Source organism: Gopherus flavomarginatus, chromosome 7 (assembly GCF_025201925.1).
Source record: "Gopherus flavomarginatus isolate rGopFla2 chromosome 7, rGopFla2.mat.asm, whole genome shotgun sequence".
Taxonomy (NCBI): domain Eukaryota; kingdom Metazoa; phylum Chordata; order Testudines; family Testudinidae; genus Gopherus; species Gopherus flavomarginatus.
In genome coordinates this window covers 72,428,516-72,449,267 of record NC_066623.1, presented here as the reverse complement: position 1 = coordinate 72,449,267, position 20,752 = coordinate 72,428,516, and positions in this window count along the sequence as shown.

Genomic DNA, 20,752 nt, shown 5'->3' with positions numbered 1-20,752 from the left:
ATTCTATATAATCATCTAGTGAAAACAAGTGCTGATTATTTCATTTTCCGTGGTTGCTTATGCTCTGTGTATACAAGCATACTTCAGACATGAAAACTTACGTCTGTTCTGAATTCCAGACTAAGAGAATAGTGAGTATCAAGGAAAATGTTTTGTGGGTGGCTTCTTAGCAGCTGCTAACAGAGCACTTATTCTGCTGTTTCAAAATTAAAAGATACACTGGTTTGCTAGTGGAATGAAAATATGGTGTGAGTTAAAACAATTCAGGGAGAATGGTATAAGACAATTTATTACAATGGTTGCAACAATGGAATAATAGTTTTCAGAAAGCTTTAAAGCTTTTCAGACAGAGGATTATCTTCTGATTTCAGTTACTCTGGTGTAATGCCAAAATTAGTATAATGATTTCAGTGGAGGTCTGGTACTCCAAATGTATACGGATTAACTGAAGCTGGTGTAGAATGTAGAGGATAACTAACTTAATCGTATAACTCTAGACCCTAGGGGACATTTTTCCTCATCTCAAGTAGAGCCTGATCCAAAGCCCAGGGAAGTAAGTGGAAAGAATTCCCTCTATTTGAATCGGGTCCCCACCAACGGATTGCAAAGCACGTGGATAGATTTTTTTGAGCATTTTAGTGATAATTTGTAAAGTGAACCTTCTCTTCAGGAAACAACGAGCAATAAACCTAAGTTTCCTATTCAACTAAACATATTGTCAACAAGGCACAAGTGCACATCACAGGAGTGAAGAAATAAATATAAAAATAAATTGTAAGAGCCCCACAGCTGTGTGGGATGTGACAACAGTTCAGATTGCATCATGCATTCCCCCAAGAGACACTTTAGCACCTGTTTAGAGAAATCTATTAACGTCTACTCTGAGTGTCTATGGGTACATGATTACAAAAGTAATAAAGATCAAGTGTTAGGTGCTGCCATATGGGAGGAGGAAGAGTGTAAGTGATAAACGGTTTCGGTGGATTGAGTAGGCCTCAGAAGTATAGATGTATGGTGAGATGACCCAAGAGGTAAGCATGCATGAGTCCTGCAGATGTTTTGAGGAGGACATCAATGGCATAGCAAAATGCACATGTTCTCATGCCCTATCTCTTCCCTTCTTCCTGTGGCTGTGCTGATGTTTTGAAGAAGGGAGAAGAAACTATTTAAATTCATCGATACCTTTAAAAAAAATTCATTAAATTTTTCTCCAAATACATTTTGTGATACTTATGTCCAGTTCAGGATGTCAAATTTGGAGCTTCTGCTACTGCTCCCTGGGGTTGCCACTCATCTCTCACTGACACTTGCCATCTTGTTAATGGTTTTTCCAGCTTCTTCTCTGGGGTGACCTATGGCCTCCCCACTGGAACTATGTATCTTCTAAACACATACATCTAGCTTTTCAGTGTTATAGAGTCAGATGCAGAATGCAAGGTGTCACAATGTTGTGTCCATTTCAAGCAAAATTGTGATACATACCTGTTGTATGGAGGACAGTGGAAAATTGCCATAATTCTGTGAATGGCAATCTGGGAAACACAGCAGAAACGGTTGTTCAAATGGCCTGCAACCTGAAACACATCTCACTTTAAAAGCTCTGCACAATTCTGCTTCTGCTTATAACTGCTATCATTTCCTCTTACTCCTGCTCTTGCTGTACATGCTCAGCACAAGTTTACCCTTCCCCCTACTTCTCCTTTCATTCAGCTTTGTTTCTTGTCCTAAGCCACCCCTTATGTCCATATATGTTTTAAATGACCCATACACATTATTTCTCATACAAACACACACACACACACACAGACTTACTTTATTCTAATCTCTACTTAAAACATACTTATTTTGTGAATCCAACATAGCCATCAATCACCATTCAAGTAAATAAAAAGTTGTTACAAGGAGGAGGGAGAATTGTTCGTCTTAACCTTTGAGGATCGGACAAGAAGCAATGGGCTTAAATTGCAGCAAGGGAGGTTTAGGTTGGACATTATGATCTTCCTAATTGTCAGGGTGATTAAGCACTGGAAAAAATTGCTGAGGGAGGTTGTGGAATCTCCATCACTAGAGATTTTTAAGAGCAGGTTGGACAACCACCTGTCAGGAATGGTCTAGATAATACTTAGTCCTGTCTTGAGTGTAGGGGACTGGACTGACTGACCTCTCAAGGTCCCTTCCAGTCCTATGATTCTATGATCTACTATAATCTTTAAACTTGGGCCTTCATTCAGCCAGGTAGTATATTTTGTGCCTATCCTGTATTGTCCATCTTGCTTTAGGTCCAAATCCTTCTTGGGCTACTCAAGTAGTAGCAGAGATGTCTGTGGGATTGTTTGTGTGAATAAACAATCCCATACAGTGCAATTCCCTTGGGACAAATCTCATGTCTTTCTCTGTGCATTGCACAGCACTGAGCACACCGACAGCACTCAGTAAATGTGAGGCTTCCCGTGTAAATGATACAGCCACATTGCTGCTCTTCTTTGCCCCAAGGGAGCACTGATACCGAATATGTTCTGTTCAGATCTGCTGGACTCTGTCTTGAGATTGCACCTCCTCGTTGCAAATTACAGGTTGTTTTCAATTTAAAAAAACAAAAACCAATAACAGCAGCTTTTTACTAAACAGTTTTACCTCTAAGAAATCTGCCCCTAAAGTCTCAAATTTACTCTAGGGTCACAGTAGGAGATTAGTTCCAGAGACCTCAAATCAGGAAAGCAATGAATCAGTTGGAGCTTAAGCATGTGCTCAAAAGCTTTCTGAATAGTATTGCTTTCCTGGATCAGCAAGAAGAATCATCTGTCACATAAAGAGATGAATTCACAATGAATAACTGTTTGACTCTTGAGAGCTCTGAACCTTGGAAACTCGTGTGATTTCTCTGTAAATTTGCTCCATTCCATGTTCACTGCAGGACATGGAAAGAACAGTTCTCTTTCTGCTAGATGTACAGTAAAAGCCAAATTAGCCTACTGTGATTAGTCAAGATATTATGCTTTGGTGTTTTAAATGAACAGCATAAGATTCAGGCTGCATAACCAGAATTCTGAAGGGCCAAGATGCTGCCTTCTGAATTTTCAAGTACACAGAAAATCTCCCATGGGATACAGAAGTGTTAATGGTAAACACTCAGAAACACTCCAATGAAGTGGGCTGTAACCCACGAATGCTTATGCTCAAATAAATTTGTTAGTCTCCAAGGTGCCACAAGTACTCCTGTTCTTTTTGTGGATACAGACTAACACAACTACTACTCTGAACTCAGAAAGAGAATTGCTTTCTCCTAAAACTGAGCAAGAAAAAAGAAAACAGTATTGTCCCTAAAACTACCACACATTGTTTTGTTTTTCTGCTTCACTACAGAGCTCCTGCCTACTCCACCTCTTCCTCTTTGGCTTCTAAATAAATGTTTAAAGACAAAATGCATCGATCTTGTGGAAGTGATATGAGAATCCATATCAGTATGTGGACATAGAAGGCAGGCAAGGATTTAATACTACAGAATATATCATGAAACGCTTGATATAAAAAAGCACAAAAATCCAGCTTTTAATAATTACATTTCTAAAGCTCAGCAGATGAGGTATTTCCCCTGCAGAGAAAGGAGTGGTAAGGAAAAAATATGCACCAATGGGTCTCCCACCTGTTATTGGAATGTTGGTGTACTAATATGATGCACTTTGGTGTATTGCTGAGCTGCACTGTATTAAAAAAAAAAGTTTGCCCACTAAACAACAGCAGTATGTGAAGTGGTTGTTCAGTGTTGTTTAGCAGAGCAGGGAGTAAGAGTAAATAAACCAGGGATCTGCTCCAGTTTCTGCCACTGACTCTTGTAGCCTTGGACAAGTCATTTGAACTCTGTGTCACAATTTACCTATCTGTTAAATGGGAATAATACTCCTCCATCATTGTAAAGAATTTCAAGATGCCCTAAAATAATATTGGGCCCAATACTGCAAGTTGCTAAACACTCAACCTCAAATTGCTAAACCAGAGGATACTCGTGAGGGTTCATCTCTCACCAGCCCCTCCATTATTATCAATGACAATGACATTATCATCTTCATAATGACAACATTAACAAGAATGTAATGTTGCAATCATTAATCATCTTTCTAATCACTAGATCTTCAGTTGATGTACACTGGTGTAGCAGCATTGCTGCATTGCCAGCTAGTGCAATTTTGCCACAAGTCCACAATATAAGATGCTTTTTGAAACTTCACAGTTCCTAGATTCATTCAATTAGAGGAATATCTCTGGTTTCATTTTGTTTAAAGTAAGTTTCTAGTAGGTTGCAGAGAAAAGCCTGAAAGTGTGACCAAGTGTACCCTCAAGGGTCAGAAACAAGAAGCAAAATAGAAAGAACCCAGCTGTGGTTTTGTGTGTTTGGTTGGTTGGTTGGTAGGTAATCTCATGCTTTTTAGGGGCTTGGCTCATGATTTTTGAACATTTGGGGTGGGCAAACCTGCACTGTCTTGAATGATTCTCTGTCAATTTACACCAACTGAGGATCTGGTCCTTTGTGTCTTTCCAAAATACAGCATAGCATAGTATAGCATAGACAGAATAGCAGTTACAAGTGATCAGTGAGAATACCAATTGAGCAAAACAAATACCAAATCAATTAGAACACCAATTATGAGACACCAAGCCAATTAGAATTCCACTTACAAACCCAATTACAATGCCAACTACCTATTTATAAAATGATAAAATATAAAACTAATATAAAAATATTAACATTAAAATGTTTTGATTGACCCAAAATGATCTTTTTACAGAAATTTAGTTTCATAGGAAATTTCAAAATTTTGAATTTTTGTTCCTGTTCAGAATGATGTTTTCTGTGTCAGAGTTTCTTTCAGAACAGCTCTAGTGATATATCTGCTGCACTCATAATGTTCTAGTATGCTTCATGACATCCCTTTCCCCTACCCCAATCCAATTCCATCAAGAAGGACAGTTACCCTCCCCAACACACTGCACATTTAGTAATATGGCAGAAATTCATAGAATCATAGAGCTGTAGGACTGGAAGCATCTTGAGAGGTCATCTAGTCCAGTCCCCTGCACTCATGGCAGGACTATGTTTTATCTATACCATCCCTGACAGGTGTTTGTCTAACCTGCTCTTAAAATTCTCCAGTGATGGAGATTCCACAACCTCTCTAGGCAATTTATTCAGTGCTTAACCAATATGACAGTTAGGAAGTTTTTCATAATGTCCAACATAAACCTCCCTTGCTGCAATTTAAGCCCAGATCTTACAATTACATTAATTATTAATGTTTAGACTTTGAACACAAATGCAGAACACAGGATGGGCATTTAGTGGGATGTTTGCAAAGGCACAAAGGTGTCTAACTTTCATTGACTTTCACTGAGAATTGGGTGCCTAACTGCTATTGGAAACTATAAAATTGCCCCCTCTTATAATTACAAACGAAATCAATGGCTAAATATAAATTAAATCAATGGCTAGGCAATTCTCTAGGAAGGTTCCCTTGTGCCAATCTCACATCTCCTCCCGGTACTTTGTGTTACAACAGGGTTTCAATACATGTACAACTGTGTAGGGACCAAAATTTCCATTTCATGGGAAATTCCATGATTCTGAAATTTGTTTTCTTTCCAAATCTTGCTCCCACTGAAATCAATCACAAAACACTTCTTGATTTCAGTGGGAGTAGGACTGGCTCCACTGTAGCACAGCTGCCATCATATAACCTAATGAATTGGTTAAATCCTCCAAAGGCTTGCAATCTAAAGTTATAAAAATGCCTCTGCTGCCTCAAAAGGAAGAGCTGCACTTTAAAATTTGACTTAAAACCAAAGTAAGTTCCCCAGAAAAAGAGAACTAAGAAATACAGTGAAAAGCTAGGAAGGAAGTGCAATAGCAGATCTGAGTAACTCCTGGCACGAACAATTATTTCCATGTCTTTGGATTTTTTAGCTTGTGAAACGATACCCTGCTGCCCTTGTGCTGTCAGAGTTTCTCTAGCTGTCTACTTAGAGATAAATGTTCATTTATGATCCATAGGGATTTAATGGCATGATTCCTATTCATGGGAGATCTGTGACGCCATCTAAATCCCTTCATGCACAGTGGATAGTGTATCCATAAGAGTATTTTCCTCATCTCAGTTTCATTTCAGATTACCTAGAGAATGAATTCAGAGGGGTGTTTTTAACTAACCATTATGCAATTTCCTACAAGAAAGGAAACCAAGATTTTGAGAGTTGTAATCAGAGTTAACTTGTTCAATTGTGCATATTGTAGACTAAAATTGGCTCCATTCCCCTGATTTAAATTGCAACAGGATTTGTGTTAGTGGGATTTTCCATAATAAAATATATTCTGAAACCCAGATTATCAGTACACTATCACCTGTTGTTAGAGCTGATCATATATATATAGCACGACAAGTGTATGCATGAGGTCCTTTGCAAAACAGAAGAAGACATAGTCCCTGCACCAAAGAAAATTCAAGGGATCACAATAAAATCTTTGTATAAAATGGAGTGACTTGACCTGCCAGGGAATTTTTTTCCAGAAGAGCTCAGGCACTGCTAAAGGAAATGTGGGAACAAGAAGAAACCTGGCACTGGCTGTGAGACCAGTGAGCCATTAGTTACTATGGATGAGGGTAAAGCAGTCAAATGGACCACTGATGCACAGTAACTGGTGTACCGGTTGCTTTTGCCAAGGACACTGGGACATACTCTTCATTTTACAGTATCAAGCGGACTGCCCCAAGGGTCAGTCCTGGCATAGGAGCCAACTTTCCCCAGTGCTAGTGGGTGCTTGCGCCCCCCTGCCTCCATCCCGCCCCAACTCCACCCTTTCCCTGTCCCTGCCCTGCCCCCATTCCAAGCCCTTCCCCAAAGTCCCTGCCCCCTCCCTGCCCTTAATGGACCCCTTCCCCAAATCCCCACAACGGCCCTACCTCTTCCCCTAGCGCGCGGCGTTCTCCCTCCTCCCCTGCAGCTGCATGAAACAGCTGTTTCATGGTACAAGCACTGGGAGCTGGGGGAAAAGTGGGCACACAACGTGCTCAGGGGATGAAGCGGAGATGGGGGGACGGGGAGCTGCCACTGAGTGCTGAGCATCCACCAATTATTCCGCATGGGTGCTCCAGCCCCTGAGCACCCATGGAGTGGGCGCCTATGGGTCCTGGGGCCAGTTTGTTCAATATCTTCATTAATGATTTGGAGGATGGCATAGTTAGCACCCTCAGCAAGTTTGCAGAAGACACTAAACTGGGAGGAGTGGTAGACATGCTGAAGGGTAGGGATGGGATACAGAGGGACCTAGATAAATTAGAGGATTCGGCCAAAAGAAATTTGATGAGATTCAGCAAGGACACGTGCAGAGTCCTGCATTTAGGACAGAAGAATCCCATGTACTGCTACAGACTAAGGACCCCGTGGCTAGGCAGCAGTTCTGCAGAAAAGGACCTGGGGTTACAGTGGACAAGAAGCTGTATATGAGTCAACAGTGTGCCCTTGTTGCCAAGAAAGCTAATGGCATTTTGGGCTGTATAAGTAGGAGTATTGCCGGCAGATTGAGGGACATGATCATTCCTCATCTGGAGTATTGTATCCAGTTTGGGTCCTACAATACAAGAAGGATGTGGAAAAATTGTAAAGATTCCAGCGGAGGGCAACAAAAATGATTAGAAGGCTGGAGCACATGACTTATGAGGAGAGGCTGAGGGAACTGGGATTGTTTAGTCTGAAGAAGAGAACAATGATGGGGGATTTGACAGCTGCTTTCAACTACATGAAGGGGGATTCCAAAGAGGATGGATATAGACTGTTCTCAGTGGTAGCAGATGACAGAACAAGGAGTAATGGTCTTAAGCTGCAGTGGGAGAGGTTTAGTTTGGATACTGGGAAAACTTTTTCACTAGGAGAGTGGTGAAACACTGGAATGAGTTACCTAGGGAGAGGTGGAATCTCCTTCCTTAGAGGTTTTTAAGATCAGGCTTGACAAAGCCCTGGCTGGGATGATTTACTGGGAGATTGTTCCTGCTCTGAGCAGGGAGTTGGACTAGATGACCTCCTGAGGTCCCTTCCAAGCCTGATATTCTATGATTCTATGAGCCAGAAAGTGCCATGGACCTTTCAGGAAAAAATATCAAAGGGGCCTCAGCATGACCAAAGACACATGCACATGGTTTTCAAGGTCTGATTTCTGTGTACTTGAATGTATAAGTGTGAGGTCTTAAAAAGTGAAGGTGCAAATTTACACTTACACAAACAGGCCTTGCTCAGAAAAGCTGGCTTTTATTATATATACAAAGCAGAAAGAACTTTGGTTTCTAAGGACTGACCCAAAAGACCACTGCATAGTGGTAATGCATGGAATTTAATAAGTCTACTTTGGAAGGATGAGATTTCAAACTGTGCATCCTGAGATCAGACATGAATCCAACCCTGAATCTTAGGTCACTCAGCCATCATTTCCAACATTTCAGAAATAACGCCCAAAGGCATGAAATAAGTACATTCCCAGGGCACCAAAAGGTAAACCATAGCAGAAGACATTCATTTCCTAAAGGACTAGGTCTAGTAAATGAAGGTATATTCTGCAAACCTAAATACAATGCATTTTATATAAAGCTGTCCTGGAGCTCCATTCAACTGCTGTTTAAAAAAAGACAGACATTTCTGTTTTTTCTGCTGTTCTTTCAAGTTATTTAAAGGCAGAAACAAAATCATGAGACTGTTAATCAATCTCTTTTTCTTTTTTTTTAACTCTTCAAAGGCAGCATTTCTTTTGTTTTTGTGTGTCTGTCCCACCTTTCCATCTAAACAAATGTGACCTAACTCCCACTCACTTCCTCAAACACATCCACCTACCCAATCTTTTTCTCACTGCAAAGGAAGAAAATTCCTGGAGTGTATATGGAAGAAACCATGCACAGATAGTACTTCTGCATGGGTCAAGCACAGTCTGTAGACTACCATGCAAGCACTGCCCCACATCCCAAGTGTCATCACAAACATTGAAGATTACACTTCAGCCATATGTTATGCACACACCCCTTACAGGTACACCCTTTCCACATAATATTGAGCAGAAAAGCTCATGAGAACAATCTGGTAGATTACTTGATTTTCTATTTCCAGATATGGGCAGAAATATTGTGAGCTGGTAGGTGCTACAGTGAGAAAATAAATAATTTACTTTCTTCACTGTCTTATGCTCTCAGAAATGACAGCTTTGGCTTTTTCCGCTTCCCAGCGCTTTTGGATTTGCATGGCAGAGAGAATGGGCTCTATCCAGCAGTAACCCCCTGACACTGGAAGACACGAAAGAGATGAGGGAGCCCTAGACTTAAGAAGATACCATAGTGGAAGTCAGACCACACCGATCCTCCTTCTCTACAAGAAGATCAAAAACGGGGCTGGTCAACACAATTCTGTCAACACTGTTTTTTGACAGAAAATTGGGGTTTTGAGTAAAATGAAAATGTTTTTCCAGAGAAAACTTCAATAATTCTTCAAAAGCTTCAAAACTAAAAGATTTGATTCAGAATGGTGGGACTTGTAATTCAGATGCCTTTTGATTCCATCCTCCCCCAGGCTTCAGCATTTCTGGCCAGACTACAACTCCCATGATTCAGCATTGCCAGGGTCTCATATGATCTACCTCTTCCCCTCACCAATAGGAGAGAAACTGGTGCATCCTGGAAGGTATAGTCTGAAAAGAGAGCTAGGCCCTTAGAGATCAATGATAGCATAAGCTACCTGAACTACAAATCCCATGAGGCATGACAGCATCAGTTTGAGGAGAAACACTTCATTTTTCAGAAAAACATTTTGCCAAAAAGCCAAATTTTTCTGTAGGAAAAAAATGCTATTTTCCAACCAACTGTACAAAGAAAGAAAAGAAAGAAAGACAGACCTGAGTAAGGCTGGGATGGCTCAGGAGTATACTGCAGGTGACACACATTGGGTTCTCCGTTGAAGTTTGGCTTCTGTAAAACCCTCTGTACAAATAATCATTGGAGCAGGGACTTGAATTTGGGTCTCTTACATCCCAGGTGAATGCTCTAACGATGTGCCTGGAGAGTCATTCTCTCTCTGGTGCAGTGACTGTTCAAATATTTTATACAAAATGGAAAAGCTTCAGCAGAAGAGACTGAGAGCAACCCACTCGGGAATACCATATAGCCCACTGGTGAGGGCATTCACCTCAGAGAGAAGAGAGACGCTCCTGAGCAAGGATTCAAATCTACCTTTCCCAGTCCCAAATGAGTCTCCTAGCTCCTGGGCTACTGAATATAAGAGGTGACAGCTGTGCCAGCACAAATCAAGCCATTCATTTCCCTTGTTTTGTTTTTTTTAAGGGTTACAAAATCCCAGAAACAAAATGTTTCATTTAATCCAAAACAAATTTTTGTAAACTTTTTAGATTTGCTGAACATTCAGAAAAAAATTGATTTGAACCTTTTACCCCCTCCCCAACTCCGAACTAGCAAACTGAAAAATCAGAATTATTTGCCTAGCTCAAATGTTCTCCCCAGCCTTCTGCATTCAGAAAGGGGAAAACCATATCTTGAGCTAACCAGAGCTTTCAAGTGTCATAAGCAGCTAGTACCAGTTCTAGTCCATTGCAATACCCAAGCACAGTCATGTTCTGATTAAGAAGCAAATAGGAATATTATGCAAAGTTTTATACACTCACATGGTACATAAACACATACACACACAAACTCCAGTAGTGCTTTTACTATTTCTATGAATATACAGAAGTCAAGCAACTGCCACTTATAGAACATGTAAGTGTCAGATTTTATTGCCATTTTCATGGTGGCTGTCCTTTTTACATTGATTATCCCTCGTTTTATGGTAGCAAAAGTCACTTCAAACTTTGAATCTTCTCTGAGGAATGTTAACACTTGTTATGAGTACATGACCCAACCAGTATTATTGCAAAACACCTGAAAAATGTTACATCGAAGTATTATTTAACATACTCTAGTGCACCTACAGGACATGACTGCATGTGGAATTTCATGCTGACTTGCACGCTTATTATCTCACTGAAAGTACTAGGTGCTTTTATGAAGGATGTCCTGAGACTAAATTAGCTAATCTATGCAGATTTTTGCAAGTCCCTCTTCCCCCAAATATTTGATCTACCCATGGTGCAGACTTCTCCAAGAGGCTACTGTGCTTTCATTTCACTCCTGGAAATATGGAAATTATTGCTTAATACTCTGCTCCACAAATTATTAATCTGACTAAAACAAAGATCTCCAGTGAAATGAGAAATCATGCTGATCACAAAAGGGAGATGAGCCCACTAATTGGTATTAAATGGACATAGCTTTAACAAGCTATTCAATTCAAATTCACTTGTAAATCTATACAGTTATCATTCAACAATACATGAAAACAAAAGCAAAATATGTATAGGAAATTCAACAGAACTTAACTTACTACTTACCATGAGTTAAATATTTTTCTATGTATATGTAATATATGTATAAATTAGTATATATAAATGTATATTATATGCCTCTCTCTATACCTAGATATTACATAGATATTATATAGGTAGATAGATAGAAACTAACAAAAGAGAGACAGATCATGTATATTTTGTTCAACAATGCTGCGCACATGCCTTTGCTGAGTAAACTCTTTTCTTTCCTCTGTTGTTTTACTGTCTCCTGTTTTGCTGTCTCCTTTATTGCATCATGTGTTAAATTAGATTGCAATGTCTTTGAGGAACAGACCATTTTTGCAGTACAGGCTCAGTTCTGCAAAGTGCTGAGCATTCTGACTGGAACTGAGTGGCAAACAGTTGGCACATTGCATGAGAGTTTGAGATTTCAAACTTTTTCCCTTCCAAAATCTGGACAAACAGTCAAAGTTTCCAAAATGTCTTCAAAAGGATGAGCCAAAAAAAAAAAAAGGGATTGACTCAGTTGAAATGTTTTGTTCTGCTAAAAAATAAAAATAAGGTTGAAATTAACTTTTTTTTATTACAAAGCAATTAACATTTCAAAGTTAAAAGTCATTTTGAACTAAAAATAAAAATTTTCATTTCAACAATTTTGAACTTTTTTTTTTCCTCCAAGAAATTTTGATGCAGGAGTTTTACTGAAACCAACCTTTTCCCAGGAACAGTATAGATTTTGTCAAATTGGCATTTTCTGAGGAAAATAGATTTTATTGGAAAACTCCCAACCAGCTGTAATTCTGACCCTTAAGGACATGTGTGATATTAAGCAAGATCTTTGGGGACCAGCCTTTTTATGCATTATGAGTTGAGCATTCTAACAAGAGTTGGCTGGCAAATAGTTTTACTGTGCTATGAGAGTCTTCAAGATTTCAATTTTTTGAATTTAAACAGATGAGCACTCCCAAAAGTCAATGGGATTGCTCCCATGCTTAAAATCAAGCACATGCTTAAGTGCCTTGCCTGATTAGGGTCAGATTGCTCAGCACATTGCAGGACAGGGCTGTTTCAGTACTTTCAGGTGTCTAGCACACTTTGGGGCACTATAAAATGACTACTGTTAATACTGCTGTCCTATATTGTGGTCCATACACTGCAGTATCTCTCCACTAGCCCTTATTTCCCTGCTAAAACAATTAGTCTTAACTCACATGGTCCTATACTGAGGGTCTCTAATCACCTCTGGTGTTACTTTATAGACTACATATCCCTGGCTCCTCGTGTGCAAGGGAATGAATTTTACATCTTACTAATGGTTTGCCAGCTTATAGCTGGCAGCAAAGCATGTTTAATAAATGAAATAATGGCAATTTATACCATCGTAACACATTTTCAAAACATATCTTCTCATATTAGTTTGGTGGGGGGAAGTTAGCTATTGTTTCATATTAACTTGTAGCTGTTCTGTTTGAGTGCTGTGGGAAATATTTTTTGTGGCACACTCTTCCAGTATATTTTACCTAATGGCTTTTCCATTACTGATTAAGCTATGTGGTAAGTAAATTCACATTCAGCGCTTCTTTTTTCTTCCAAAATAAATTTTACATCTATAATGTTCCTTAAATATCCGTTGGAGCCACCCATACAAAAGGGTCTAAAACAAGAATTTACTCCAAGATACCATGACTAGGCCTGCCCAAATAATTTGTAACATTTGTTCAACACATAGCACTTATTGTTCCGTTGGCTCACAAATGTTCTGCAACGTTCATTCGAATTCACTGTTTGATCTCACAAGCATTGATGCCTGTGAACGTGTCTGCTAGAAGCCAGAATATTCACAAAAAGAGAAATCAAAGAGTTTGGACTCAGGGAATTCGCTTTAAAAAAATAAATCAAACTAATATTCGCAGAAAATTGTTTTTCTTATTCACTCTGCACTAGTTTTGACTATGATGGTTCATTCATAATCTTGGATACTTCCTAAAGTAGATTGTAATGCCTCTTTATCGATGTTACCATGTCAATAATCCAAGTATTAATCAATTCTTACATAGCCAATGGTAAACAAACTTCATGGGGGCCAATCCTGTTTCTGTTGAAGTCAATGGAAGTTTGGCGATTGACTTCGAAAGTGCAGGATTAGGTCCATAATCTTGTCAATTATGTGAATGTTAAATTCATAATGAAAAAATATTTATTTTAAGTCTCTCCATAGAGAATGCCAATTTTTTTTCCAAATATACACACCTGGCTTCTAATAATGCCCCAGATCGGTATTTACACAGTTTGAAACAAGAGGAACATTGGAATTGCCAAATACATTAAGTATCATGTTTCTGAAGGTTTATATCCCTCACTCGTCCCCCTAATGGTCAGTTATCCAATAACATGCATAAGGGAAAGTTTTACATAATCTGAGGCATTTAGCAGTTGCCTTGAGTCTAAAGCTATGTCTACCATAGTAAGTCTACAGCGGCCCAGCTGCACCACTATATGATCTCTCATCTAGCCACTCTACGCTGATGGGAATGAGTTCTCCTGTTGGCATAATTAAACCACCCCCAATGAGTGGCAGTAGGGTGTTAGTGGGAAAAGCTATCCCATTGCCATAGTGCTGTGCATACTACCACTTATGCCGTTATGATTTATGTTCCTCAGGGGGGTGGAATATTCACACCCTTGTGTGACATAAATTTTGCCAAGATAAGAGGTAGTGTAGAAATGGCCTCAGTGTATGAATTTAGGGTTTTTTAAAATCCTAGCCGGTGCTGCTGCAGGTGTGATACATATAAATGCCTAATCCATTTGTGATGTTGCACCCCATAATGCTCTATGGAAATATGCTTATGAAAGTAAATATGACATAAATGGAATATGTTTTATGCTAGATATGCCATATAACATATCTCTGCAAAGGTTATGATCTACTGAATATATCCATCCTATTTGTATGCATGTATCATTTTTGTATTCGAAGTTAGGAATATTGGCTGTGTACTTGTTTGATTTTAAGTAGCCTTAGTAAGGCATTTGGTTGGCTTTTTAAGAAAGGAATTTGCTAGTTAAATGCCCAGTCAAGAAACATTTAACAGACAATGGAACCTTGGAAGACTCCAATCCACATAAGTCTACCTGGGGACATTCAAGGTAACATGTGAACAATGGCTGCCACCCGTAAAATTCTGAGTCATGCATGGACATGTGACTTGCCTATGTGACTCCAAAATTCCAGCTTGCAGCTGGATTCTGCATAGAAGAGAGGAGGAGGTCTCCACCCACAAGAGAAAGTCCATTTAAGTCCCTGGGAGACCCCTCCATTTTGTCTTCAGCTGGCTCAAGGGATAGCCTCTCCACCCTCAAGGATACCTGAAAGAAACTGGAACAAAGGACAATAACCACAAGAGTGTGAGCAATTGCTGGACCCAGACTAGAAGGAGGCTAGTCTGTAAAAAAAGTTTACTGGAATGTCTCTGAGGGTGAGATTTCATCTGTAATCACTTTTTTCCTGTATTAGGTTTAGACTTGCGTGTTTTGTTTTATTTTCCTTGGTAATTCACTTTGTTCTGCCTGTTATTACTTGGAACCACTTAAATCCTACTTTTTGTATTTAATAAAATCACTTTTTACTTATTAACCCAGAGTATGTATTAATACCTGGGGGAGAGGAACAGCTGTGCATCTCTCTCTATCAGTGTTATAGAGGGCAAACAATTTAGGAGTTATCCTGTATAAGCTTTATATGGTAAAACAGATTTATTTGGGATTTGGTCCCCATTGGGAGCTGTGCATCTGAGCATTAAAGACAGGAGCACTTCTTAAGCTGTTTTCAGTTAAGCCTGCAGCTGCTGGGGTACGTGGTTTCAGACCTGGGTCTGGGTTTGTAGCAAGCTAGCATGTCTGGCTCAAACCAGGTAGGGTTCTGAAGTCCCAAGCTGCCAGGGAAGACAGACTCAGGAGCAGTCGCAGCACATCAGGTGACAGTTCCCAAAGTGATTTCTGTGAACCAACCCGTCACACCATTGTGAATCCTTTTAAACTATTAGTATCAATAATATTTTGTAGCCCAAAAGTGCCACAGTTCAATTCTGCATCTATTACAATTTTATTATTTGCAAACTTCTTGGGCCAGATTCTAAAAATGTTTTAAATGAGTGTCTCAATTGAAGTCAGTGATGCTACATCATTTATACCTGTTCAGAATCTGGCCCCTCTTCTGTTAGCTTTTTAACCTTGCACCCTAGTATCCCCCTGTCACTCACTATGGTGAGCTAGTTAGTCTGTTGTATCCAGCATCTGGTATCAGACACAACTGACATGGAGGGAGGAGCAGATAGAGGAATAAGGAACAGGGAACCAAATTACAAAAACTGGGGATAATCACCGTTGGGTTTTTTGTTTTTTTGGAGATCATGCATGCTGCATGAAAAGCTTTTTATACATTTCAAGACTTCCTTGGGCTGCAATCAGGTCTCTGAACAGTTATGTTTTCTCTAACACATAATGCTAGCCATGGAACTGAGTGGGATATTTCAAATTGGAGAATTTCAAAGGGACTTTACTTGACATACCCCCAAAATAAACACACTACAAACTGAATAATAAATCAGCAAACTGCTCCCTTTTTAGTTGCATGTATTTTCTAAATTTTTGTTTTCAGATGCTTAGCATTGTACCTGAAAAAAAGTATGGTCATGTTTTTAGATCTTGCAATTTAAATCTTGACCTACTCCCACCCCAGCCCGTAAGCACCTATGCATTGAGCAGCACATTGCTGCCTTCACAAAATCACAGGGGACTGTCTGGTGCTTCCTATGATCAATAACTCTATTCATTAGTAGTAGCATTTATTTGGTGCCCATCACCAAGGTACTTGGAGCTTCAAAGGGCACAAGCTAAGACATTCAAGGTCTCAGTAAGAAAGTGCAAATTGCATGCTCCATATAGATTTTAGCATTAAAATTTGATGCTCTAACATCTGTTGGAACTAGGAATGATTTTAAAATGTATAGGTGCACCCCCTTCTCCCCAAGGGAGATAAAGGTGTGGATATAACAAATGGAGATGGCCATGTTCAGAGGTGCGGGTATCTGTCACACCTCTAATTAATCTAGTATTTTAATATCACTATAACACAATGCTTTGCAGAATGTAGCACACTTGTTGGAGATTGGACTAGTATAACCATTATCTTTTGCTGCATGAGAACAGCATTCATTTGTATCTTTACACATACTCTTCAGTGACTAATAGAGGTGTCATATTCACAAGAAAATGTGGTCCTGTCTGTAGCCATGTGAACAACCCACTGCCAAACACTAAGGTCGGTCACTTTAGAGTACTACATTGTTAGTTTTCTTTATGACCAGAAAATACACTCTTTGTCATGCTTTGGAAAAACAGAGATATGTTTTTTCATCATTTCCCACTCTTGAGGTAATTTGTCTCACCCAAACATTGAGATACAACTCAGTATACCAGGAAATCTTGCAAAATGTCTATGTTGCATTAAAAATGGCAAAAAAGCAAGATTAGATGCATGCTAGTTAGAGTAAAGTATCATTAAAATTCAAAGCACTGAAAAAAAGCCGTAGGTTGGTTTAAATTTGAACATGCAAGTATCAAGTTTAATGAGTCTCTTTGTTCTCTTTGGGCCCTATGGCCTGTTCTAGCTCTTTTTCCTTCCGCCTTGTAAACTTCAGGACCATGGAAGGTAAAGATCAGTTTGATGGTGTGTGCAATATAAACAAGCATGTCTGCGTTTATGTTATATTGCCTCCTTTCCATTTTGCAGAGTTCTAAGAGCAAGAAAGTTCAAAAGTCAATCAATCTGGCACTGGAGCAGGTTGTTATGATGGTTTGTGCAGAGAAGAGCTCCGTGTATGCACAAGCATTCACTGACTTTTTTAGATTGCTGCCGCCTGAGTTTGGCATACCTGGGAACTGGAAGAGTAATCTGAGTATGACATGCAAAGGAACACAGTGGGGAAATTTCCTCCAGTGCAGAGGCTTGAGTAAGTAATGCAGGAGACAGTGTGCAGACCTCTGACGTGAAGCTACTTTCAAAAAGCAAGAAAAACTATGTTTAACATCATTAGACACTCAAATACTATTGAAAGCCCATAGAATGTGGGCTTTTGTGAAAAACCTACCAAAGATATGTGTATGACCCTCATTAGCATTTTATCTGAGCACCTTGTAATATTTAATGTATTTATCTCTCAACATTTCTGTGAGGCAGGGCAGTGCCATTTTACAGATGGGGAACAGAGGCACTGAGAGCTAAATGACTTCTCTGCCACAGACTTCTTGTCTGACCTTGAGCACTTATCTCCCAAATCCTAGGCCTGACCACTAGACAATTCCTTCCTCACCAAAATCCCAGCCTATATTTTAAGTGGCAACTACAGAAATATGGATGGTAGTCAGGTATCTACCATTAGAATTAAAAACATAATTCTAATATTTGAACCAGTTCCAGTTAAAGACTGGAAGCTTTATTTAATTCATCTACAATTCACTAGTCAGAGGAAGTACAATAGAACCTCAGAGTTCCAGATACCAGAGTTACAAACTGACCCGTCAACCACACCCCATTTGGAACCGAAGTGCACAATCAGGCAGCAGCAGCAGAGACACACAAAAAGAAAGAAGGGAAAAAAAGCAAATAAAGTATAGTACTGTGTTAAACATAAACTCAAAAAAAAAAAAAGGGAAAGTTTAAAAAAGGATTTGACAAGGTAAGGAAACTGCTTCTGTGCTTGTTTCGTTTAAATTAAGAGACTTAAAAGCAACATGTTTCTTCTGCATAGTAAAGTTTCAAAGCTGTATTAAGCCAATGTTCAGCTGTAAACTTTTGAAAGATATCATTTTGTTCAGAGTTACAAACAACTTCCATTCCTGAGGTGTTCGTAATTCTGAGGTTCTACTGAAGAATCCACTTACACAAGCCAGAAAATGTTAGTAAAGATTAGGGCTGTCAAGCGATTAAAAAAATTAATCACAATTGTTTTAAACAATAATAGAATAGCATTTATTTAAATATTTGTGGATGTTTTCTACATTTTCAAATATATTAATTTCAATTACAACACAATATAAAGTGTACAGTGCTGACTTTATTTTTGATGACAAGTATTTGCACTGTATAAAAACAAAAGAAATAATATTTTGCAATTCACCTAATACAAGTACTGTAGTGCAATCTCAACCATGATAGTTGAACTTACAAATGTAGAATTATGGACAAAATAAACTGAATTCAAAAATAAAACAACGTAAAATTTTAGAGCCTGCAAGTCCACTCAGTCCTTCTTCTTGTTCAGACAATCGCTCAGACAAACAGGTTTGTTTACATTTGCAGGAGATAATGCTGCCCGCTTCTTGTTTACAATGTCATGTGAAAATGAGAACAGGCGTTCTCATGGCACTGTTGTAGCCAGCAATGCAAGATATTTACATGTCAGATATGCTAAAGATTCATATGTCCCTTCATGCTTCAACCACCATTCCAGGGGACATTCATCCATGTTGATGACAGGTCTACTCGATAACAATCCAAAGCAGTGTGTACTGATGCATGTTCATTTTTCTTATCTGAGTCAGATGTCATCAGTAGAACACTGATTTTCTTTTTTGGTGGTTTGGGTTCTGTAGTGTCCGCATCGGAATGTTGCTCTTTTGAGACTTCTGAAAGTATGCTCCGGACCCCATCCTGATCAGATTTTGGAAGGCATTTCAGATTCTTAAATCTCAGGTTGAGCGCTGTAGCGATCTTTAGAAATCTCACACAGGTACCTTCTTTGTGTTTTATCAAATCTGCAGTGAAAAAGTGTTCTTAAAATGAATCACATGTGCTGGCTCAGGGATCGGCAATCTTTGGCCCACGGCCCACCAGGGTAAGCGCTCTGGTGGGCTGGGCTGGTTTGTTTACCTGCCGCGTCTTCAGGTTTGGCCGATTGTGGCTCCTACTGGCCACGCTTCACCACTCCAGGCCAATGGGGGCTGCGGAAGTGGCACAGGCCAAGCGATGTGCTGGCCGCCACTTCCCGCTGCTCCCATTGGCTTGGAGCAGCAAACCACGGCCAGTGAGAGCCTCGATTGGCTGAACCTGCAGATGCGGCAGGTAAACAAACCAGCCCGGCCACCAGGGTGCTTACCCTAGTGGGCTACGGGCCAAAGGTTGCCGATCCCTGTGCTGGGTCATCATCTGAGACTGCTGTAACATGAAATATATGGCAGAATGCAGGTAAGACAGCGCAGCAGACATACAATTCTCCCTCAAGGAGTAGAGTCACAAATTTAATTAATGCATTATTTTTTTTTAACGAGCATCATCAGCATGGAAGCATGTCCTCTGGAATGGTGGCAGAAGCACAAAGGGACAAATTAATGTTGAGCGTATCTGACACGTAAATATCTTGCAATGCTGGCTACAAAAGTAGGAGCATTGCAGGCAGATTGAGGGAAGTGATTATTCCCTTGTATTTGGCACTTGTGAGGCCACATCTGGAGTATTGCATCCAGTTTGGGCCCCCTACTACAGAAAGGATGTGGACAAATTGGAAAAAGTCCAGCAGAGGGCAACGAAAATTATTAGGCGACTGGGGCACATGATTTATGAGAAGAGTGAAGGGGGATTTGATAGCAGCCTTCACCTACCTGAAGCAGAGTTCCAGAGAGGATGGAGCTTGGCTGTTCTCAGTGTTGGCAGATGGCAGAACAAGAAACAATGCTCTCAAGTTGCAGTGGGGGAGGTCTAGGCTGGATATTAAGAAAAAATATTTCACTAGGAGGGCGGTGAAGCACTTAAAAGAGTTACCTAGGAAGGTGGTGGAATCTCCATCCTTAGAGGTTTTTAAGCCTTGGCTTGACAAAGCCCTGGCCGGGATGATTTAGTTGGGATTGGTCTGCTTTGAGCAGGGGGTTGGACTAGATGACCTCCTGAGATCTCTTCCAACCTTAATCTTCTCTGATTCTAAGAAGAGGGCAGCATTATCACCTGTTAATGTAAACAAACTTGTTTATCTTAGTGATTGGCTGAACAAGGAGGTGGCCTGAGTGGATTTGTAGGCTCTGAAGTTTTACATTGTTTTGTTTTTGTACACGTTTTTATTTCAGTTACAACATAGAATACAATATATATGGAGAAGTAGAAAAACATCCAAAATATTTTATAAATTTCAATTGGTATTCTATTGTTTAACAAGGCGATTAAAATTTTTTTAATCTCGAATAATTTTTTTGAGTTAATCACGTGAGTTAACTGCGATTGACAACCTACTAAAGATCAGTTTGGGTGAATGCTTTAAAACTAATAAGCTACAAAAA